A 25,659-nucleotide genomic window follows, 5' to 3' on the forward strand; every position below is an offset into this window, starting at 1 on the left:
CGGCACGGCACAGAGGAGATCGGCGCGGCACAGAGGAGATCGGCGCGGCACAGAGGAGATCGGCGCGGCACAGAGGAGATCGACGCAACACAGTGGAGATCGACGCGGCACAGAGGAGATCGACGAGGCACAGAGGAGATCGACGTGGCACAGAGGAGATCGACGCGGCACAGTGGAGATCGACGCGGCACAGAGGAGATCGATGCGGCACAGTGGAGATCGATGCGGCACAGAGGAGATCGCCCTGGTACAGAGGAGATCGCCCTGGTACAGAGGAGATGGCCATGGCACAGAGGAGATCGGCACGGCACAGAGGAGATCCCCACGGCACAGAGGAGATCGCCCTGGCACAGAGGAGATGGGCACAGCACAGAGGAGATTGCCACGGCACAGAGGAGATGGATACGGCACAGAGGAGACCGGCACGGCACAGAGGAGATCGGCACGGCACAGAGGAGATGGATACGGCACAGAGGAGATCGGCACGGCACAGAGGAGATCATCACGGCACAGATGAGATCGATACGGCACAGAGGAGATGGATACGGCACAGATGAGATCGATACGGCACAGAGGAGATGGATACGGCACAGAGGAGATCGATACGGCACAGAGGAGATGGATACGGCACAGATGAGATCGGCACGGCACAGAGGAGATCGCCCTGGCACAGAGGAGATCGGCACGGCACAGAGGAGATCGATACGGCACAGAGGAGATGGACACGGCACAGAGGAGATCGGCACGGCACAGAGGAGATCGGCACGGCACAGAGGAGATCGATACGGCACAGAGGAGATGGATACAGCACAGATGAGATCGGCACAGCACAGAGGAGATCGGCACAGCACAGAGGAGATCGGCATGGCACAGAGGAGATTGGCACGACACAGATGAGATCGATACGGCACAGAGGAGATGGATACGGCACAGATGAGATCGATACGGCACAGAGGAGATCGATACGGCACAGAGGAGATCGATACGGCACAGAGGAGATGGATACGGCACAGATGAGATCGGCACGGCACAGAGGAGATCGCCCTGGCACAGAGGAGATCGGCACGGCACAGAGGAGATCGATACGGCACAGAGGAGATGGATACGGCACAGAGGAGATCGATGCGGCACAGAGGAGATCGGCACGGCACAGAGGAGATCGGCACGGCACAGATGAGATCGGCACGGCACAGAGGAGATCGATACGGCACAGAGGAGATCGGCACGGCACAGAGGAGATCGATACGGCACAGAGGAGATCGGCACGGCACAGAGGAGTTGGATACAGCACAGATGAGATCGGCACGGCACAGAGGAGATCGGCACGGCACAGAGGAGATGGATACGGCACAGATGAGATAGATACGGCACAGATGAGATCGGCACGGCACAGATGAGATGGATACGGCACAGAGGAGATGGATACGGCACAGAGGAGATGGATACGGCACAGAGGAGATCGGCACGGCACAGAGGAGATCGGCACGGCGCAGATGAGATCGGTACGGCACAGAGGAGATCGGCACGGCACAGAGGAGATCGGCACGGCACAGAGGAGATGGATACGGCACAGAGGAGATCGGCACGGCACAGAGGAGATCGGCACGGCACAGAGGAGATGGATACGGCACAGAGGAGATCGGCACAGCACAGATGAGATCGATACGGCACAGAGGAGATCGGCACGGCACAGAGGAGATCGGCACGGCACAGAGGAGATCGATACGGCACAGAGGAGATCAGCACGGCACAGAGGAGATGGATACGGCACAGAGGAGATCGATACGGCACAGAGGAGATCGGCACGGCACAGAGGAGATCGCCCTCAAATCCTCCTAGTAGGAGGTACTTCGTTGTGCCTGCCAATGGCCCAGCATTAAACTTATTTTTACTTATTAATGCAATATTTCCTCCCAAATAACTGACAGCATGGAACTTTATAGTATATACCTACGCTATGTGAAATAGATTTATTTAATTTTATTTAAAATTGATTTAATAATAACCAACTCACGAAAAAGTGGGAAAACAAGTAACCAATTTTGTTAGTTTAGATGGTTAGTTTTCAACCAAAAAGAAGCAGTCATGTTTCCCACCTTTTCCTATCATTCCTATCATTGTGACAATTAAGATTAAGTTTAAGTTGCATTTTACTGATTCCAGGGGAAGTTCTGCAAATGCTGAACAGTGACACCAAAACCGCTGGGGGGTCAGTCACGGGGGGTGTTATTTCCACCTGTCACTGACCTGTGATGGATATAAAGTTATTGGTTCTGTTTGGTTTCTGCCCCTGGTACCTTGTTACCGTCCCCTGACTGGCTGAGGCTTTTCATGGCCCAACAGATCGGTCTTCGTTTTGGTCCCTGCTTAAAGCGCAGCTACCGTTCTGTTCCACTGGCATGTGCTGCCAGTCCTGCACCTGGCACCCCCCCCCCCCCCCCCGAAAGCGACACTGTTTTTCCCCCAGATCCATTGCCAGCCCCAATGTCACACACTTCTGCCTGCAGTCCGAAATGTTTCCACAGTTTCTTTCTTCCGCTTCCTTTTTTTGACCTCATTCTGTCTGTCCATTCTAATAGTCCCTTACATTAATGTGCTGCAAATAACACGAGTGCATAAAACCAAGGGAGCAGCATTCATACCCCCCTCGCAATGGGGAAGCTGGCATCAGCCTAAAACGCATCTCCTGCAGACACTGGAACACAGCTGATCCAAAGCCGTCCTCAGCCCCAGCGGTTTGCAATCGTGCACGAGAATAACAGCTAGCACCTGTAAAAATTCCAGAGCACTGAAAGTGTCATAAAGCCCCCTTGTTTAAATACTATGGGAGGGCTTTAAAATAATCAATCAATCACCAATATTATTCCTCAGACAACAAGTCTTCATGACCCAAAATCAATACGTTCAATCACTACAACAAAATGTATGCTGCATTTTATGAACAAAATGTTAATATACCTTTATCTCACCTACAAATATGCCAAATATAATTGGCTTGCTGATCTTATTAAGGACAGACTGTGTTTTGAAGGTGGCGGGGGCTCTATGGATAAAAAGTCTCTCTCCAGGAAACCAAGGAGCAAAAAATGCTTTCAAAAAACAGAAAGTTTAACTTGCCCCAGAGCTGCAGGGAGGTTTGTGTGAAAGATCAACTGCTGGAAACCATGCAGAGAATGAAAAATGTTATGCATCTGTTATGCAGACTGAGCCAATAGTGAAATACTGTAGTGGGGGGGGGGGACTGGACCAATGGACATTCACAGGTGCACCAGCACAAACCTACAGCCAAATGTAACTCAGTCCTTTGAATCCACCCCTGGGCAAAGGTCCGTGTTCAGGGACAGAGGCGTCATGTGCGTGATGACAAAGCATGTCTGTGTGACGCATGTAAAAAATAAAACGCAAAGAATTTAGATTTAGATTTAGATTTAGGCTGGGGGGTGGTCAGCGGGGGCGGGGCAAAGGCTGACATCCAGCCCACTCATGTAGCTCACCTGCCTGTCATTCCAAGTCACCATGTTAGCCGGTTCTCACCCCTGCCTCACTCTTCCTGATCCAATGCCTTTCCATGTTCACTCTCTCACCTGCTGTTTTCCTAACCCCTGGCTGCTCTCATCCTGGAAGAAGGCCCCGCCCCCTAACCCTCCCATCCCGTGTCAGGCCACTCCCCTCCGAAGACTTACAGCATCAGTTAGTTTGAACCAGTATCAGTGATTCTTATCAGCACTAACATGTATCCACTTTCCTAGAAGTATCTTAATTATTTATACTGTTATATTGTGTCTGGTCGTCATGGTAATGACACTTCAGAACTGTACCTTCATAATTAACACCCGCGACTTTTTGCTCACGATCTTCCCAATTCTTTCAGTTCACAGGGTATTTTTCAGGGCTACTGGTCCTTCTGAAAAATGCACATTCCTCTAGCAGGTCTCACAGACACCAGGGTGTTAACGCAAGCTGATCTACCAGTGCTGCCGTACTGTAGGTAGGGAGTGTCAGGAAGAGACCCAAAAATATAAATGAGTAAAGGTCCTCTGGTCAGTCACACAGAGGGGGCCCGGGCAGCATGCCGTCGATCTCCAGTGGATTCAGAGCAGCGTGAGGCGCTGGGTCTACAGAGACGACCAGGGCAGAGAGATTGATGGGTTGCAGATGAGAGATGGGAAGCCAGAGAACAGGAGCCCATTCAGAGCAGATCTCATCACCTCGTCACTTCCTGCCAAATCAGTGCGGAGGTATTTCTGTAGCCTAATTATTCCTGTGCATGTTTAGATAAATCCAAGGAGTCTCCAGGTGACGCTGCGGCCGCATTTCTCCATCACTCATTAAACGAAGGAATGATTAATATTTTCACCCCCTCCCACTCGGTGGTTCAGCTCAGGTGGAAGGGGCCGTCAGATAAATGATCCATTGTTCACAACAGACAGGAAGGTAGCGGATGGACGGCAGCAGGACGCCTTGGTCATTAAGGGTAGCAATTATCCTCGGACTCAAACAGGACCTTCTTTGACAGAATGCTGTCTTTTGCTAAGCATCCTCCGTAATATTACTGGCTGACATGCACAGATTGGGGGCCGCTGTAAGAACCCAGAAATCTCACTGCTGCCCTCCATCCATCCAGCACGGGAAATGCTTCATATTTACATTTAAAGTCATTTTAAAAATATGGGTATATTTCTGAAGATTTGACAGACAACTGCTAGCATATTCTCTAATACAGCTTTCAAAAATCTGTTCTTCTCAAAGGTTTCTAAGTAGCATTTAGACCAGCATTAGAAAATCTATTCATCGAACCATATTTATATATTTTTATGGTTGTAAACCACTAAAGAATACTAAGTCAGCCCTTGCATTAAAAGAACAAAGCAGCACAGAATGTATTCTGACTTACAGGCTGAGCAGGTCATCGTCAGATCATCTCCTCCAGCAAACCTGGACCTGAATCGAAAGGAATTCAATTAAAAACATGTATCTTTACTGACCTCTGGTTACCTTTGAATCCAGGACTGTTGCTTTTCATTTATTCTTGGACTTCTCCCACAGAACGTAGGATAAATACAGTATGTAGGGTCAAGTTTTATTGCGTTGTGTCATCTTTGCGGATTACAGCTTTTGCAATACAACTGCTGTTCTGCCTTAGCTGGAAAAGTAAGCATCATATTAGGAAGTTACATAATTAATAGAAACGCCAAACAAAATGTCTTAGGTTCATTCCTTAGGAGCACAGCAGTTCTCATGTGTATTCTTCAGTGTTGTGTGTGAAAATAGCATTAATCATCTATGCTGCTTAGCAGGATGATGAGAAACGACGGATGCATAGATGGACAGGGATTTGGGAACATAACAAAGAACTTATCAATCCCATTCGCCAGACGCTCACAAATTAACTGAATGTTATTCCTGTAACTATTTATTATATTATTATTAATATAATATTAATAATTACTACAAAGGCTTAAGAAATCCTTCAAAAACAGGGGTTATAGTTATGCACTATAAATACAGATTATCTTTTATCATTACATGTCTGCAACATAAAATAAATTTACTGATTACAGGAGTTACCCTCACAAAACATTCTCTACAAATTTACAGTTATTTATTCAAACCATTATACTTCATAAAACCAGCTGTCAAACATTGTTTTTGCTTCTCAGAGTTCCTTTGTATGTGGCTGTAAATTTAATTTATTCCCAAAATAATTCCATTGCCAGTGATTTACTCCTGTCACACACATAACCAGCTGCGAGCAGGAGAGCAGTAAGTGCCCCGAACACGGAGGTAAATCCCATCCTGAGCAATGAGCTTTGGGAGGAGATCCGTCCCCTGCCCTCAGCTGCAGCCTTTCGGAGTGACACTGGTATGGAATGGCACGGGAATGACCCTGGCACTACCTACGTCACAGCGCTGGCCTGAGTCTCAGGACGCCCCGCCCCCTCCCTGCCGTCCAAGCAGCACACATGCTGTTAATGAGGAGTGACACCATCCATGAGAGGTAATCCAAACCACACGAGTAATCCCAAACTCCCCACCCTCTGCACCACCTCTGACGGACTCCCGATTTAATCTGTCCATAGTCGTTTCTGAATTCCTGCCTTAAGACTGGGTGACAGGAGAGACAGCTTATTATATGGGCTGAGATGGGCAGCTTTTACTCAGGTGTTTGCAAGAGCCTTTAGTTTATGAGAAACTCTATATCCAAGAGTCTCTTCTTCAAATGCAAGTCACTGCTTGGCATTTCAGAACATCCTGCTCCATTTCCTGAAAGAAAACGCGATAGCGGGTCGGCCGTCCATTTTATTAACGTTTGCGGCTGTTCGCTCGAGTCCATAAGAGAGGCCAGGCATATCAGCATTCTCTGCGAGCATTTTTACGCACAGATGTCCAGGCTGTGACCGTTTGGGCTGAGTGTGTCCATAAATCTAGGCGAGATGGAACAAAGAGCCGTCTCTTATTTCCACCCACCCCCATTTCCAAAACAGCAGAAAACACAACTTTCCGTGACAAATGACCGAATGCGAAATTAATCTCTCTTATGTTTGCGGAAAAGCAAAACATCTTTGGTCATTAAATGGCTGAAGTAATGAACTGTAGCAATATGGCCTGGGTTTGCCAATGGAAAATACGGAATACCATTTTAGGGAACAGGCCTGCAGATTGGACCAGGACTGTGCTGTTGGAATGGGACAGGGGGATTGGACTGAGACTGCAGTGTTGGACCGGGCTTTGGGTTGCTCTGGGGCTGTGATTTCAAGCCGACAGTGTTGTTTTTGTGACGGTACCCTTGGAAAGGGTAGCTCAACACATGGGATCCTAGGTTTCGCTCCTCCTCCCCAAATGTAGCTGTCCCGACTCCCCCTACGGCTTCCCAGTACAATAATCCAATCCAGCACACAAACCATACCACACCTCGCCTCACCGCGACCCTCTGGGCAACAACAAACTGAATTCATACGCAGCGCCTCTCATGTTTGTGAACTAAAAATGCTGCTATGTAGGAATGTACCTTCTGATGGATATGTGCCTGAGACAACCCTTATCTTACAGCTTTATGGGGTGATTTATATCTGACTTTGAGATGATGACCCCCGATATTGTTCACAGAAGAAAAAGAATGCACTCCTGCTCTCTGCACAGCATTCTGCTGTGGCTGTGTGGCCAATTTTTCACTGTCAGGCTGTTGCCGAAGAAGATGCTTCCCAGATTTATGCCTTAGTGAACTTCTGCTCTATAAATGAGTGTTACGCAGAAAGCACAGTGCAATCTTATTACGCAGAAATAATAAAGATGGATGTGGGTAAGCATTAGTTATGAGAACATTCACTTTTTAGTAGGATATTACTGGATTGTCGACATGGCTGCTCGCCGTGACCTGAGACTACGCTGACATTCCTGTGTCTTTGTCCATTGGTGTGAGATCTTGTCACAAGGAAATGCGGGAGTCACTATCACTGATGGTGTTTCAGCTTCTGTGCACTGTGACGCAGACATTAGTCATTTGTTCAGCTTTCACTCACATGATTGGGAGATGTAATGAGTCCGTGAGACCGCGAGAGGCCACCTTTGTCCATTAATGGTATTCAGTGTTCTTGCCCTGTGGAGCATAAAAGCTGGTAAACATCTACAGACCAAGGTGCCCACATACTATGCCTTTAGTCATACATTTTTCCATCATATTCATGTAGTAAGACATGCTGTTGCTCGCGCAGTGTAGCCCGTCTCTGTGCTCAGCCGCAGCTCTGCAGAGGCTGCCTCACTTCCCCAAACACCCGGGGAGTGCATGGAGGCCGTGCCGTGTGCCCTGAGGAGGCCGCCTCACTTCCCCAAACACCCGGGGAGTGCATGGAGGCCGTGCCGTGTGCCCTGAGGAGGCCGCCTCACTTCCCCAAACACCCGGGGAGTGCGTGGAGGCCGTGCCGTGTGCCCTGAGGAGGCCGCCTCACTTCCCCAAACACCCGGGGAGTGCATGGAGGCCGTGCCGTGTGCCCCGAGGAGGCCGCCTCACTTCCCCAAACACCCGGGGAGTGCATGGAGGCCGTGCCGTGTGCCCTGAGGAGGCCGCCTCACTTCCCCAAACACCCGGGGAGTGCGTGGAGGCCGTGCCGTGTGCCCTGAGGAGGCCGCCTCACTTCCCCAAACACCCGGGGAGTGCGTGGAGGCCGTGCCGTGTGCCCTGAGGAGGCTGCCAAACTTCATAACTTCCATGGCAGAGCAGCACCTGCAGGAGAGCTTAGCTACCGCCTCAGAGCCACTCATTCTCTCATTTCTATCCCTCAATAAAGGCTTTTCTAGCAAATACTAATCAGCTGCCCCTAGCTACAGTATATATCTCAAAAAAGGAATAAAATATCAGCATAAGGTGCACAGGTGACAGACCTTTCAGTACCTGGAAACCAGTTACTGCTACTGCTACTGCTAATAATAATAATAATAATAATAATGGGAGGAGATGGTCTTCTGTTTGTCTGCCTGGTTTCTGTTCCCATGGGTTTCCCCTCCGTCGATGCCAAAACGCCTGTGTTTTGTTACTCTTTTCCTTTTTTAAAACCCGTTCCCAAAATAAAGTCCCAGCCAATGATGATCTGCTCAGAAGACATTCTCCAGTACACAACAAAGTAATAAACACACCATAAATGCGCTGTCATGCCACTACACGGTACAAAAGCCCCTGCTCCATGTCCACACTGTGAGGGCCGCATACTGTCAGTAATTCAAGGCCAAAAGAGCAGCATAGAGGAGAGGGATAGCTGTCCTTGTCGTTCCATCTGTATGTCTAGGAAAAGGAGCAGTCTTCTCACTCCAATCCACAAGCTACCATGAAACATGTACATGTACAGCAGAACAAAAAGCTAGCATGTACCTCTATTAGAGATCATTTGGTGTGGCACATCACAGCCTTTGATCTAGCCAGACATGTTTATCAACCACAATGCATCTTGCTGGGATGAGTTTGAAAGGATAGTCTAATATAGTCAATGTCGTGCTTGACTGTTGTTTATCTGATGCTGCTATGAAACACATGCATGAAACAGAATATAATGAGATACTCTCGTTCTTCTTCCATGCAAGATTTTCAAGTTGCCGCTGCTTGAAGTTCTCATTTGCCCAGATTTATGCCAAGAACTTTACGTCTTTGGCGTGGAATATCTGTTCCTGACTCATGACTTTAATAGCTAGCTAATAGCTGCAGCCATACAGATGGACTGTGGACTAGAAGCCACGCTGTCAAGTCAATAGCTTCTCATGTACTTTTTCGGTGAGACAGTTCGCATCCACGGGTTGGGGAGGACATCGTTCTCTTAGCTGAGCTCACGGTTCATTCATTTTTAACTGAACTGATTCCATGTTGTTGCGTCAGACTCTAGTGCTCCGCTCTTCTTGCAGATTTTCACATTGATCAAAACAGCTACGCTTTATGGATCTCTGCTCCAGTCTGGACACGGGCCGTGCTGCCCGGCCGGGTTTGGACCACAGAGGGGATCACAGAATCATTAGCATGTTTCTTTGGGAGATGGCAGATGGAACAGAGAGGCTGAGAAAACTTCACTGTAATTACATACATATGAACCCCTGGCTCACATTGTTCCAGTCGGCTTCATGCAGACATTGGATCGGAAACTATGACTGTTTGCAATTGTGCGTTCTGTATCCCCATCTTTGCATATAAAATGGAATCCATTGCCATGGATCCCGTACAAGCTGGCCGCTCGGACCAAAGGTGCCGTTGACAAATTTCATTCTATCCCAAAGCAATGGTGGCACTCGGCATCCTTGGCAAATAACACCAGTCCTTGACAAAATTCAGTCTGACTCTTGTCTTCCTTTTGTCCTTGCGTGCTGTGAGTGTGATTGGATCTGATTGTATCAAGTGCCTGCAGTTGGCCCAGACTGCTGCAAGTGTTTGTGACTGGCCCTGTTAGTGGTGCTTGTATCTGGGAAGACCATTGGATGCAGTGCTGTGGGTAGAGGAAGCTTCCGGACATTCAGGTGGCCAAGAACAGAGCAGTATGGGCAAGCAAACACACCACCGCCTTATCCTTATCTCTAATCAAGGTATCACTGTCACATTAAATTGGTTCACTTAAAAAATCTTTTCAGCTATTTCAGAGCCTCCTGATTGCACCAGTGTACACCTGTATGTCACCAGGAAAAGAGACCCTACTTTGTCACTGGGGTAACTGTGTATTACTGTACGTCACCAGGAAAAGAGACCCTGCTTTGTCACTTGGGTAACTATGTAATACCAGAAAGCCAAACTACCACAGCTGTGTCTAACTGGCATGCTACATACAGCTGCATTGCTGTTCTAAATTAGTAACTGAGAACAAAAAAAATATGTCTATCCAGTTACTCAGGAGAGGGTCATAGTGAACAGGACACCAGGAAGCACATGGAAAGTGGCAGGGACGGCTGTCACACAGCGGAATGCAGTGGAGATACCCTATGCGGGATAGCGGTCCATCACGGGGCAGAACACGGCCGGGACGCCATGTATGGGGACGGCGGTCCGTCACGGGGCAGAACGAGGCTGGGAGGCCCTGTACGGGATGGTGGTCCGTCACGGAGTGGAACACGGCGGGGATGCCCTGTGTGGGATGGCGATTCGTCACAGGTTGAAACGAAGCGGGGACGCCCTGTACAGCACGGCGCACCATCACGGGGTGGAAGGCACCGGGGAAGCCCTGTGCAAGACAGCGGTCCGTCACAGGATGAAACGGGCCGGGGACACCCTGTACAGGATGGCGGTGCATCACAGGGTGGAACGTGGCGGGGACGCCCTGTACGGGATGGCGGTCCATCACGGGATGGAATGCGGCGGGGAAACCCTGCACGGGAAGGCGGTCCGTCATGGGGGGCTCATTCATAAATGCAAGAGATTTTGAGGAACCAGTGCACTTAAACCACAAGCCATTGGCCTATGGGAGTAAACAGGAATACCCAGAGGAAAACCCTGCAAATGTGCAGGAACATGCAGACCCCATGCTTTTTTCTTTCTGTGTGACTCTTCATGTGGCAGCATGGTCCCGGAGAAGCACCATCTCCTTTCACTGTGTACTGCACCGACGCCATATGGGTGAAACGGCAACAAAGAGCCACTTCACCACTTCGCGTCACATGCCACATACATGGATGTGGGCTCAGGGGTCACAGCCGCAGCGCTGGAGGGTCAGCTTACAGCACTGCCCATATAGCCGGTGATTATAATTCCCCAGATAAGATTCCAGCATCACCATTAGATGGGGAAAACCCACATGGAAAGCGTGAGTAAATTATGAATGGCACATGTCCAGGCGCATAAAACTACGCAGCAGATTAATGGAAGGCAGCCATCCAAGCGGCAAGATGTAAGGTTCTTTTACAGTGTGTGAGCATAAGTATTTAAGGCCTTATGGTGTACATTTAATAAGTGGTCTAGTATCGGCCATAAGCTAGAGGTTCCTGGATAAGCGACTCCGTCTCTGAAAGGCTGATAGCACTGCATCGTATTGTTTTATGCAAGATGAATGTATCGCTCTTAAAAACATCCATCCTTCATTCCTAAGGTTGAAGCTTATCACTGGCGGATTCAGAGCTGTGCTGCCGAGAACGATTTCTTAATTACTTGAGATATGAGAGGAATCAGCTGAACTCCGATCTGTGTGCTGACCTTCCCATCATGCATGGAATTCTCACCTCCCATTCTGTGGAATGACTCATTACTTCACTGGAATGGGTTTTCCCATAGTGCCGAGTAACACGGTTATCTAGATAACGATTATCTAACTTTGCCTCCACAGTGTACAATACCAAAGAGCCCCAGATTTTACAAACTCAAACATAGGGAAAATGGAGACTTACTGTTCGATTGACCTGCCAACTGTAAAATGGCCTTAGCACTCTTGTGTCTATTTCCCACAATGCACTGGTGCCCTGCCCGGGGTACATCCTGCCTTGTGTCCTGATTCCTCAGACTGGCTCCGGATTGCCACAACTACACAACTACTGTGTAAGCACTCATTAGAGAAAGATAGCAGCTAGATGGGTTAGGATTAGACTTTATCTAGCCCAAATTAGTCAATTATTCATTAAATGGTGAAGTTAGTTAATGAACCTTCCCAACTTATTCTCTGCCCAGAAGGCACCTGCCATTCTTTGAACTGCTCTGTACCAAAACAGGCAGCCCATGAGGCGATATATCGACCATATATCCATCCATCCATTTTCCAAACCGCCTATCCTACTGGGTCGCGGGCGGTCCGGAGCCTATCCCGGAAGCAATGGGCACAAGGCAGGGAACAACCCAGGATGGGGGGCCAGCCCATCGCAGATCGACCATATATCGAGGCTTAAATCATGCCGAGCAGAAAGCTCACATTTTACATTGTGAATTACACTGTATATCCTGATGAACCTTATATCAAGCAAGGCTGGAAAACACTCCTGTATTAATATTCATTTAAAAAACAAAACACTCAGCTTCTCAGTCGCTAAGTCTGTATGCTTTCATATTGCAACTGTGTGTATGTCCTGCCCTCTTGTGTTCACGGGAGGTACTGACTGACAATCGACATCTTCGCGACACAAGGATGACGATCTGTCATGCGTGTCCACAGACACAAAAGACCACACATAGTTGTACAGCTATAACCAATAATTATAACCGACAAATTAAATACAGATTAAGACAAATATAAATCACACAATTGAAATCATAACCTTTCTTGCTGCTTCCACGTACAGCCTGACTTGAAACAGAATTTATGCAGATTCTCTGCATTGAAAAAGCGTATCGTGAGTGTTAAGCGAGGCACTGCAATGCCCTGCAGGGAAGCTGCACACACAAGCCGCAGCTGGTAAACAGCTCCCTGATCAGAGACTGTCCGTCAAAGACAGAAACCCAAGGAGAGACTTTCAGAAACACCATCAAACACGGCACCATGCCGCACCTGCAACTGACCACACCGAGGTCAGGTCCTCAGTATTCATTCCAATGACTATGATTCAATAACTATGATGCATTGTGGGACACGCCCACTAAGGCTTAACACTTTTGACTACTATTTCTAAAATCCTGGCCCTGTATGGCACGTTTAACTACCTCTCGCCCTACCGGTGCAGGATACTCAGGGGAGGTTTTAGGTCCAAAGGTGTCCGGCTATAGCTCACTGGTAGACGGAGGTTCACGGGAATCACCGTTCACCTTCAGTGGCTAAGAATTTCGGACATGTGACCAAGAGGCCAGGACTGTCTCCTCATTTAAGCGATACTTTTCAGCATGGCTGACCTGTCTGACTCCCCCTAGCCGGCTACACAGAGCTACTCCTGATATGTGCACTTATGAATAAGTGCAGGGGAAGAAATGCAGTGTAAGAAAATGCAAAGAAAACAGAGGCAGACATAAAGACTGCCGTACAATAAGGGAGTTATTGTTGCATGATTATTACGTCTGGAAAGCAGCTGTGAGCCGCATCGGCATCAAGAAGGGAGCGACAGGCTGGAATTCCACTCTGAACGAAGGATAGCGACAAACAAAGATGGGCAGAGTGAGTTTCTCCAACAGGGTTCGCGATAAGAGTGCCAGTGACCGAAAGACATCACTGCTAATGATGTTAGCAGCAGAAACCTGGAAGGTTAGAACATGGAACTGGGAGCTGGAAACTGTAAGCTGCTAGATCTAAATCACATATAGCTACTGTCCAGCATGGGAAGGGTCCTTTCCGGTTGCCCTACATGCATCTGCCCCTCCCTCCTAAAAAAGTGTAGTGCAGAGTAACACATGGTATGATGGGTAATGAGTCAGTGTCAGTGTCAAGACAGTCTGTCACACCTTCTTGTGACAAACTAAATTGTGGCACTGCTGCATTGTGACTGCAGTGACGGAGGTTCCTTTTTCACCTGCAGCTTTTCATGCGTTGAGTGTGACTGCCCCATGTTTACATCCCCAGAGCAATTTCTGGGAATTGGCCGATAAAATGCCTCTCAGCGTGCAACACTGTGCCCTGCGATGGACTGGCATCCCGTCCAGGGTGTCATCAGACCTGTGCCCTGCGATGGACTGGCATCCCGCCCAAGGTGTCCCCTGCCATGTGCCCTGTGATCGGCTGGCATCCCATCCAGGGTGTCCCCTGCCATGTGATGGACTGGCATCCCATCCAGGGTGTCCCCTGCCATGTGCCCTGTGATGGACTAGCATCACATCCGTCAGGTCCCACCTCTATCCTCAAAAGAGCTTCAGACTGGCCCATCACCCACAGTGGGTAAGCAGTCACAGGGTATGGATGGACGGTATCACAGCAAATGCTAAACGATCTGCCCAGATATTTGTTCATGGGGAAGGAGGTTAGGTGGTGTGTGAGAAGGATCCTGAGATGACAGCAAAGCACAGGCTGTACTCACGCCGGCCAAGAAGGCACGCTCACATCCATCAGCCATGGGAACTCAGTTCCTGCTGGAGTGTTTTCGATCACGCTTGAATGAGGTTTAGGGATCAGCTGTGTCTTGTTATTCTAATTCCAAAATGACAGGAAACAAAGAATTTTGCAAACTTTTTTCTCACTGGGAGTTCCATGCACCCACACCAGCTTTTATAGATCAGCATCTTAACAACAAAAGGGGTATTTACGACACACAAGAAACGTAAAGTGATTGTCTGTGCTGCAATTTGGGCATAGCTGAGGTCTTCCAACCTCCGGTAACCACAAAGAAAAGCATGTTTCTGGTTATTTAAAATGGAAAAAATCTGCCTATTTTACATAATTATTCCAATGGCATCAGCCATAAACAAAAAACAAAACATGCAAAAAACATGGAATTAGCATAAAATGTGTGGTAATATTGTTTACAAATAAATTATTGTCAGTGAGTGCGTCCTAAAGAGGTCTTTGAAAAAGCAAATAATGATTTTTTGATTTGGTCTTGTTCTGTTTTAAAGGTTCAATGCAAAAAAATCCCATTTTAATTTAATTCTAATCAAATTAATTATCACACTTCAAAATTGGCAATTCAATATAAACACATGCATTAAAACATAAGGAATGCTTACATACAGAAAATGAAATTTTCATGAAGAAAGTTCAGGGCCAAACAAATATTTTTATAGGGAAATATCGAACTACATGTTTGGCAGGCTGGCCTGCCATAGGCTGCTCTGTCATAGGCTGCTCTGTCATGGGCTGGTCGGTCATAAGCTGGTCTGCCATAGGCTGCTCTGTCGTGGGCTGCTCTGTCATGGGCTGATCTGTCATGGACTGCTCTGTCATGGGCTGGTCGGTCATAAGCTGGTCTGCCAAAGGCTGCTCTGTCATAGGCTGCTCTGTCATGGGCTGGTCGGTCATAAGCTGGTCTGCCATAGGCTGCTCTGTCGTGGGCTGCTCTGTCATGGACTGCTCTGTCATGGGCTGGTCGGTCATAAGCTGGTCTGCCATAGGCTGCTCTGTCGTGGGCTGCTCTGTCATGGGCTGGTCGGTCATAAGCTGGTCTGCCATAGGCTGCTCTGTCGTGGGCTACTCTGTCATAGGCTGGCCTGTCATGGGCTGGCCTGTCATGGGCTGGTCTGTCATGGGCTGCTCTGTCATAGGCTGCTCTGTTATAAGCTGGTCTGTCATGGGCTGCTCTGTCATGGGTTGACCTGTCATGGGCTGGCCTTCAGTCCTGCTTAGTGACCTAGACATGATTTCATGATTTTTGAGTTTTGCTTGTTAAATTCATTGAATGAGAACCTCTGCACGCTGTTTCAGTATCTGAACATCCATTGCAGACAAGCTAGTGGCCACATCCAACTTCCCGGTTAGGTTTTGTGGCACGAATTTAGGACAGAATTTAGGACAGAAGGACAAGTTAGACAATGAGGAAGGGGGAGAAAGTGAAACTGAGAGACCCATAAGAATTTGTATTTCCCAGTGCAGGTCAGCTGTGTTACTAAAGGCTGACAGGCTTCACCTGCCACGGCTTGTCCTGCTAAACCATGAGCTCAGGGAGGCAGTGGGAGTGTGTCTGTTATGCTCAGATAGTCCCTGGGAGGGCTGAATGACACACAAACACGGAGGGAGACACGTACTCTCTCACAAATGCACAGGCACACAGAATATCAGAGCAGACTTTCAGTGTGCACCTAACAGAATAAAAATGGAGAATGGGGGCAGATGGCAGATGTGAGGGAGGTGTACCCCCCCCACAGCCTGGGGGGCGGGGGGGCCTGCATAACTGTCTCGGGATGAGACTGCTGACTCACATCCAGAAATTTCTATTTACATTTTTTAGTTGCTTGGATGATGCATTTGTCCAAAGCAAATTACAGTTTCACCCGTTGAAACATCTGGATATCTTACTGGAGCGATTCGCGGCTCTTCCGGGCCTTGAGCTGGCCTCCTTTGGGTTACCAATCCTCACCCCAAATGACATCCACAGTTGATTCATAGACAAACACTCCATTCAGGGTTCTCTCCCACGGCCAGAAGATGCCGTCAGGCCGTCCCCAATCTCCAGTCACACTAATGCGGGACACCACTGTGCAGAGAAAGCCCCCAGCCCCATTGTTATAAAAACACTCTTTTACTTGGTTATCTATTAAGAATCTGCTTCTTCATAACCTACATTGTAAGTTACATTCATCTGCAGCAGAACACAAAGGGCTCATTCAGCAGGAATAGCCAGATCCTCTAATAATAGTAACACCCAAACAGGCTTTGTTGTGTTAAAAAAAAACAATCACATCATGTAGGACCCATTAGGCAATATTCTTCATGGAGTTCATTGGTTTAACATGAAGAGTGTGTGTATGTGTGTGTGTGCATGTGTGTGTGTGTGTGTGTGTGTGTGTGTGTGTGAGAGAGAGAGCACAGCTCTGGCTTTTCATTTGTTCTCCAAACATGACATGTGGGACAAAAGCTCACTTTGTGGAGCCTCTCATCCTTCATTCTGATAATCTCTCCTCTCCCTCTCTGCCAAGTTCTCTTTTTTCATTTTATCCATATCACTCCACCCCCCCCCACCCCCCCCCCCACCCAGGTCAGCCCTTACTTCACTCGCCTGCCTCCATCAGGAATAGCTATGGGCACAGTGGGTCAGCGAAACCCTTTGCAAAAGCCAGGAGCCTACATGCCGTGTCCCCCCCCCCCCCCCCCCCCCGGGGGACACGAGGTTACCAGCCTCTCCGACCCCAGGAATTTCAGCATGATGCCAGCACTGGTGACTGCCCTTTTATACCCGGCACGCAAATGCTCCAGCTCACCAGCAGGGGTACTATGCCGGAGTTCATCCCTACCCTGTGGGGGGGAGGCTGCGAGTAACTCACTGAGCAAACCAATTAAACTGTTTTTCTTTCACTGTGTCCCTCGGCCCTTCCCGGCCCCCGCCCTCGTCCACACCCCTCTCCCGAGCGTCTCGGCTAAGCGACCCTCCTCTTCCGCAGCCTGATGGCTCTCGGAGACTTCGGCCATCACCGCCTCCTGGCGCTGGCATTCTGCCAAGCTCCTCTGGTGTATTGGAGGCCTGTCCCAACAGCATAAATGCCAAACCCCACCCAGGATAAGCAAACCCTACCTAATAATAACAGCCGCACAGAATCTGGTAAAGGGGAAAAAAAAAAAAAAACTCGGAAAACACAATGCATCACTGATGTCGACGGGGCCCAGGTTCACGTGCAGGTCACCTGCATCAGCCAGAGCCTCTGCGCTTCAGCACTCTGAGCTGCTTATTATTCTGCCTATGACTGCACTCATATCTGATGCGTAAGAAATGCACGACGTTCCTAAACAGGCCTGGGGGGGGGAACATGAGAACCGAGGTCATCCAAAAGTTTTCACAATCTTACAATAAACCAGACGTTTATTTTGACTTACCCTTGGTGCAAAAAAGTGATGTGCTTTTACGCAGGTCGTGTTCATTCAGCCGGGCGACATGTTTCAAATATCAATATTAACTGAAACCTTGCTAATTAACTGAACCACTGTAAAAGATTTGATATTTTCCTGACAACTTGGCCCAAGCGAAAAGATCCCTTCTATGTAACAGGTCTCCCACCTGCGGCAGCACCTGCTCCCACCAGCAGGGGGTGGGAAGAAGGGCAATAACACACATTAATCTTGTATGTGTGAGAATTACAGCTGTATGGACTGGGACCACAGTGGCAGAGGGATGCCGAACTCCAGTGAGAAATGTCAATGAAAAGAAAAGCCCAGTAAACACGCAGGAAGCAATCATTATGAAGACCGGAACATGCCAGGTAAGCGAAAACCCCCATTTGGGCAGCGCTGGTAGCCTAGGTAGGGGGCCACCATCCAGGGGGTGGACTGCATGGCTGCAGTTCTATTTGGAGGGATTTGGAGACAGTAGGGTAACGAGAGACTCCGCTCCTGTTTCTATAATCACCACGCAGAGGCAGTCATTTATAGACATGCCATACAAACAGGCCCCAGGCCCCGAGATATGGACAGAAGTATTAGGACACACCTCTCAGTCACTGAATTCAGGTGCTTCATTCAGACCCATTGCCAGAGGGAACAGTTTGGGGAAGGCCCTCTTCTGTTCCAGCATGACTGTGCCCCAGTGCACATGAAGGTTCATAAAGACTGAGAGTTTGGGGTGGAAGACCTTGACTGGCCTGAACAGAACCCTGACCTCAACCCCATCAAACACCTTTTGGATGAACTAGAATGGAGATGAGCCAGGCCTTCACATCCAACATCAGTGCCTGACCTCACAGATTCTCTTCTGGATGAATGAGCAAAGATTCCCACAGACAAACTCCAAAATCTCCAAAATCGTGTTAGCATGCCCGTTTCAGCAGGAATGCTTGTGTTACCGCAAGCCAGTACGGCATCGAACAGGCAGGTTTACTGAGGCTGCTTAATGTGTATACAGGCCCAAGTCACTCAGAAATCAGGGCTGTCTTCATTCCTTCTGGGCTGAAAGTCCTGATATAGCAGAGCTGCCACTGCTGGAACGACTGCATCACGTCACCTCATTCAAACACGCTGGCAGACAGCAGTGTGTCACCCGTATCCATTACATTTTATTTATTTACCAGATGCTTTTATCCAAGGCAACATACAATTGAGAAAGTGGGGTCAGACAATCCCCAAAGCAAATGGGGGTTAAGGTCCTTACTCAGTGGCTTGATGGTGACATCACTCTGACGACTTTGGGATTTGAGCCAATGACCTTATGATCACAGGCACAATTTCTCAACCCACTGAGCCACGAACCACCCCCACCAGGAAGGGGGATGAGCAGTTGGGAGGCAGTTCCCATTGTAAAGTTCTAACTCAACATGGCTTCAAACTCCTGACTTTCTGCAAAGGCATTTCACAGACATTCTGAGCATCTGACCAATCCAAAGGACCAGCCAATCCGAGAGATCAGATACATAAGGATCCTGCTAATTGGTAGCTGGTGATCAAAGAGAAAAGCCCTATTAAATGAATAACCTCGAGGCATACAACCTACAGCTGTATACCGACAGGGAAACACCGCACCATGTTTGATGGAGCACCATATTTATGATCCCACTTCCGAAATACAGAAAAAATGTCTGAATGCAAGCGGAAAGTATGCTGCGTAGATTACCGACAGTGACAGTGGCGGAAAGAATGTTCTCATAGTTAATTAAAAAAGAGGAAAGAAAACAGCTAAAGAAACCCTGCATCCCCCATCTGCCTGTGGACTACAATATCTTCCCAGTGTGATAGATAGTACCCGCAATGTCCACATGACAGACAGACTACCCGCAATGTCCATGTGACAGACAGACTACCCGCAATGTCCACATGACAGACAGACTACCCGCAATGTCCATGTGACAGACAGACTACCCACAATGTCCACGTGACAGACAGACTACCTGCAATGTCCATGTGACAGACAGAGCACCCACAATGTCCACGTGACAGACAGAGTACCCGCAATGTCCACGTGACAGAGTACCCGCAATGTCCACGACAGACAGACTACCCGCAATGTCCACATGACAGACAAACTACCCGCAATGTCCACGTGACAGAGTACCCGCAATGTCCATATGACAGACAGACTACCCGCAATATCCACGTGACAGAGTACCCGCAATGTCCACGTGACAGAGTACCCGCAATGTCCACATGACAGACAGACTACCCGCAATATCCACGTGACAGAGTACCCGCAATGTCCACGTAACAAACAGACTACCCACAATGTCCATATGACAGACAGACTACCCGCAATCTCCATATGACAGACAGAGTACCCGCAATGTCCATATGACAGACAGAGTACCCGCAATGTCCATATGACAGACAGAGTACCCGCAATGTCCACGTGACAGACTACCCGCAATGTCCACATGGCAGACAGACTACCCGCAATATCCACGTGACAAAGTACCCGCAATGTCCATAGGACAGACAGAGTACCTGCAATGTCCATATGACAGACAGAGTACCCACAATGTCCACGTGACAGAGTACCCGCAATGTCCACGTGACAGAGTACCCGCAATGTCCATAGGACAGACAGAGTACCTGCAATGTCCACATGACAGACAGAGTACCCGCAATGCTCCAGGCATGATGATCCCCGCTTTCCACATTTGTACAAATAACAGCAACATTTACATTGACATTTACGTCGGCACTAGATATGATTTAAAAGTTCCTCACGTTCCCAGTAAAACCACAGTGATGAGTCACCCTTCACACATTTCTTTCAAAGAGCTCAATGAAATATATCTATAAAAATAACCAGGCGAAAGCCTCACATTCATTTTATTCCTGTAGCACAGCGCATGCTGAAATACTACTGATGATTACAATTAAATTCCCTTAAAATTCCCCACAATGCATGTCTGTTTACGTTTTCTTGGCAGCAATCAGACTACGTCATAAAACCAAACAAATGGGGGCTTAATGCATAGGGCATGTTCCCAATGTACGGGGCCCGTCGAGTGTGACGGGAGCCGCGAAACAATCCAGAGGACATGTCGATGGTGGTAAAGACAAAACCACTCCATATGGAAGACATTGCAGCTAAATTCGGTGTGCTTGTTCCAAGTACACACCACAGACTTTGGAAGTGCCTAAAGTGTGTTGCTCAGCCTGCACCTGGGTCGTTTGCACCCTGGAGAAGAGGCCAAGACACATGTGCCAAAGGACAGCTTGGCTGGCCTGAGCCACGCAACTCTAAAACGGACGCAGATGTGCCACGGCCCTGGGAAGGTGGAGACACGGACAGCCTGACCATGGTTTCAAGGCCTGCAGTACAGAAGATGCTGGAGACTTAGAGTAAAGTCCCAGCACTCAAATGAACTTTATTCACAAACAAAAGAAGAAAAAACCTCCTTCTCCATTTCAGTTTCCACTGATGTCAACCATTCTGGAGCTGCTGCTGTGGCTAGCCCTCCATGGAAAGCTTTGTGGCATATGGACCGACAGCAGCCATAAAGCCTGCTCTCCGGCAAACAAGAAGAAATGATTGCAGCTTTTCCAAGTTCCACGAGACCGAGTCATAAGAGCAGGGTTTTCCAATAAAGCTTCATTACTATGGCCGTCTTCCCCAACCTGAGAGACATTAAGAAGAAATTATTCAATGGCCCTCACTAGGTTTTCAAATAAAAAGGCCGAATTAAGTTCAGCCAGAGGCATGTCTACCCACACTGAGTACCTTTTTAAAGTATGATGCCGACGCCCCCTCAGCCCGCTTCCCTCAGAACGAGCTAACAGAGCATGCTCAGTGACAACGTCTGGTGTACATCTGGAGGTTTAAAATTTTTACCATTATCGTCTTTTAAAAAAAGGACACATGAAGCAAATGTAACGCGAAAATGCATCTGTGCCCTGTCACATCTTCCGCATCAGTATAACTATTCTTCAACCAAAACCAGATATTAGATTAAAAAGGCAAACTTGGTTTTACTTATCAAATATACAATCTAAGGCAACATTAGCAAATTTTCTGCAATAAAGCGAAATTCTCTAACAATGTAAGTCATTCTAGGTTCTAATACAGGGCAGAAACTCTATGACACTCCAGAAACTCCTGGACACTACCAACATCTTCAAACTTGGGCTGTTCTCTTACGGAATGGGGGGTTTGCTTTTCACCAGACGCAGCAGGGTCCACAGCCAACGAAGTCCAGGTTTTGACTCATCTCTTCCAGAACTCTGGAGGATCACACAGGTGGTTTCTGACAAACTTGAGGCATGCGTTTGTGTTGGTCTTTGGAAACACTGGCTTACCGCTCAGAGTATTTCTGGTGGTGGAGTCACAGACAGGCACCTCAGCTGAGGCGAGGGGGAGTCTACAAATCCCACTCACTATTGCACACATCTGGCCCAAATCAGTCCTGACTGCTTGCTGAAGTACTGAAACAGCTGACCCTAAGTATCTCTTTATTTTGTTTGAGTCAGCCAGGAAGAAAATAACTTTTCACACCTGAAAATTCCAAGTTTAATTACCGTGAAACTACACAATAAAAGGTGCAGCCTCTCTACTTCAGAACGGCTCCCTTCAAACGACTGGACAAGTGCAAGGAGGTTCATTCCCAGGCTCACAGTCCGAGGGTGGGAGCGGGAAAAAGCCGATAGAAACTTAACAAAGTAAAGCGAACCAAAACTGCGACCCAACTGAGGAATCCAAAACATGGGCAGAAGTAGATACACGAAATATAGAGCAAGAAACCAAATATACATCAGACGAAGAACAAGGAACCAAGGCAAGCTGGCAGACTGATACACAGAGCAGCACCTAACTTAGACGAGCTTCAGGCATGGCAGGTTGCGGCTGGGAGGAGCCTTGCTAAGGCCTACTAGTGACTCCCTGTAGAAGCAGCCCAAATGCAGGTCTCCTCAGCTGTATCCAGGGAGAAGCTCTGCTGGGTGCCAGGGAAAGGAGGCGGCTTCTCTCCTCAGCACCATTCACAGGCTCCTTCAATGACTGATGAAGCTCTACTCTATACTGTATTCCAGTGAAGCACCATCTGTTATTTTCCAGACTGATTATCATGCATTACTCATGATGACAGCAGGAAAGGTGAGCGATGTCGACAAAGAAGCAGGGAGCAAGCGGTGGGAGAGAAAGATAAAATGTGAAGAGTAAATGCAGTGTAAGACAGATGAAGGACGCAGCATATTAATGCATCTCATGCCAGTTCAGAATGACCCATGGATTCTTAAATTAGCTACTGAAAGCTAACAATGAGAGGCTAAATTCTGGCACTTCAATGAGGGCATTGCATGATCAGTCCTTCACCTTTAACCTTCAAACACCTTTAGACATCGAACATCTACAGATCTACACAGATGGCCAACATCCAGGGACTCTCCCTACAGCTGCAAAATATTTGGTAAAGACCCACTGTATTATTGAGCCGTATATAATATTTAATGTAAACAGACACACATATATAAGCATATATAAACATCCCTTAGTCCATGATTTCCTGGGTCTTAAGCATAACTCAGGCAATGTGGAGAGGGACCCCATTTCCACCCAGACTAAAGACCCAGCTCTAGCCAACTAGAGAATGTGTCAGAGATGTCTGAGTGCTGTGCTCGGCCAGGGGAAGACTCCAAATCCTGGACCACAACACCACAGCATACATGGTCACACCACCAGCTTCCAATGCACGCACTGCCCAGACCGAGCAAACGACAAGAAAAGTGGAAAAATAGTAGCAAAGGAGCCAGTCACACACCATACTGGAGGACAGTGCTGCCAAAGGAGAGCTTTACAAAGGAGAGTTACTGCACTCTTCATCCGCTGGGGAATCTCCAGCGGTCTCACTCCTCGTCTGGCACACTCCAGAGCTCACTGCTGCCGTGGTAACAAGCTCATGCCATCTGTGTCATTTCAGTTCTAAAAAGCAATACAAACATGGCTGATTTTATAAGTGCGGCGGAATGTCATCCTGACTTTTTTAAAAGTCAAGTTAAAAATATCACTCCGTCTACTGCGAGGAATTAACTGACTCATAATCCAATATGTAAAAGTGCTTTGGGTGATGGACTGGTATTTCAACTGCTTGGCTTAAACAAATGTTATACAAATAATTGATTTTACAAGAAAACAAACCTATGAAACAGTTAAAACAAGAAAAAGTTCAATCTAAAAACATAAATGTATATTTAAAAAAGGACATATAAGCAGACCTTAAGGGCGACACAGTGACTGTTTGATAATAATAATAAAGACTGTTATAAACGGAGAGTTGTCGGTTCAAGTACCTGCAGGATTAAAGTCACACTGGGCCAATTTAAAAAAAAAGCATCTAGTAATCAATTCTTCTACTAAATCAGGATAGGATGGTGTTTAAGAATGTTCTGGAACGACCCACTGGTAAGGTGACCTTTCTTCTGGTGGAAACAGTAATCTGCAGGAGAAAGGCGTGTTTAGACTGCCTTGACTGGGATGAAGTTCAGGTCACAACACCAGCTGTCAGTCATCCAGGTTTCTGATGTCTTCAGCTGTGGTGCAGAATTTACTATTACAGATGTCAGTTGAGCTTTAACAGAGGGACTCTGTGACTTCTGCTGCTAACAATATTCTGCTTTGTTTGCACTCTGTGGTTAGTCAAAATACTACTACTAATATCTTCTCGCACATTATGCCAATCATACCCTCACATGGGCAGCTTGAACTATCCAATCACACCCTCTCATATCCAATCAGCCACAGGCACACGCTACCCGTAGGTATCACACCCTCTCATATCCAATCATCCACAGGCACACGCTACCCGTAGGTGTCACACCCTCTCATATCCAATCAGCCACAGGCACACGCTACCCGTAGGTGTTACACCCTCTCATATCAAATCATCCACAGGCACACGCTACCCGTAAGTGCCACAATCTCTCATATCCAATCAGCCACAGGCACACGCTACCCGTAGGTGTCACACCCTCTTATATCGAATCAGCCACATGCACACTGAGGAACATGGCGGCCTGCCAGATAATTAACACATCAGGCACCATGCACCTCCCCTACATTAATATCTTGTCAGCTCAACTGCATTTGGATTTTTATATTTATCAAACATCTTTGGGCTCCTAATGACGCATGACGGTTGTACTATAATCATATTTGTAACCATAACAAATATGTGGAAGAAAACAAAGTTTCCCAAGGCAGCTGAAAGCGTCCTTGAAAAACCAGCCTCCTTTCATCATATTTTGTTAACAAACAATTGCATTTCTCCCATGGAGTACATATTCTCCTTTCCCAACCAGAATGAACTGTCTAAACAGGTCCAAGGTCTGCAGAGATTCAAACTGGTGTAAATTTACATTTTGTTTATTTATCAGGCCCTTTTATCCAAAGCAACACACAGCTGAGAGAGCAGGTCAGACAGTCCCTGGAGTCATTGGGGCTTAAGGGCCTCACTCAGGGGCCCAACGGTGACATCACTCAGCCAACCCTGCGATTTGAAGCGTGCAATCACAGGCACGACGTCCAAGCCCGCTGAGCCACACGGTGCCAAGACGTCACAGCAACAGCCCTGGTGTTCACAGCTGTAAAATACAACAGCCTAACATGCGTGAAAGCGTTTCGCTTGCAAGGGGACCTTGAGACACTTCAGTGTAAAAATAAAGCTTTTAAAGTAATTGAGAGGTTTTATTATAAATAGTCAAGGTTCTTTAAGTCCATTGGAGCATTATGCCCCAGGTCTAAGGTCCAGATTCAGGTTCTGGTGCCACTTGA

General features: G+C 47.7%; 1 protein-coding gene across 4 annotated transcripts in view; it reads right to left on the minus strand.

Annotated features, from left to right (window-relative positions):
• LOC125706037 (uncharacterized) overlaps positions 1–25,659 on the minus strand; it is a 129,167-nt gene that overhangs the window by 100,584 nt on the left and 2,924 nt on the right. For 2 of the 4 annotated variants that reach the window (XM_048972471.1, XM_048972472.1), the window contains exon 2: positions 4,895–4,941. The gene's annotated coding sequence lies outside the window, so the exon portion shown is untranslated. Of the gene's footprint in view, positions 1–4,894; positions 4,942–7,520; positions 7,598–23,650; positions 23,906–25,659 lie in introns of those variants that run through there. The other 2 variants (XM_048972469.1, XM_048972470.1) reach the window with 2 other exon arrangements.

The sequence above is a fragment of the Brienomyrus brachyistius genome, chromosome 13 (assembly GCF_023856365.1).
Source record: "Brienomyrus brachyistius isolate T26 chromosome 13, BBRACH_0.4, whole genome shotgun sequence".
In the NCBI taxonomy this organism is placed as follows: Eukaryota; Metazoa; Chordata; class Actinopteri; order Osteoglossiformes; family Mormyridae; genus Brienomyrus; species Brienomyrus brachyistius.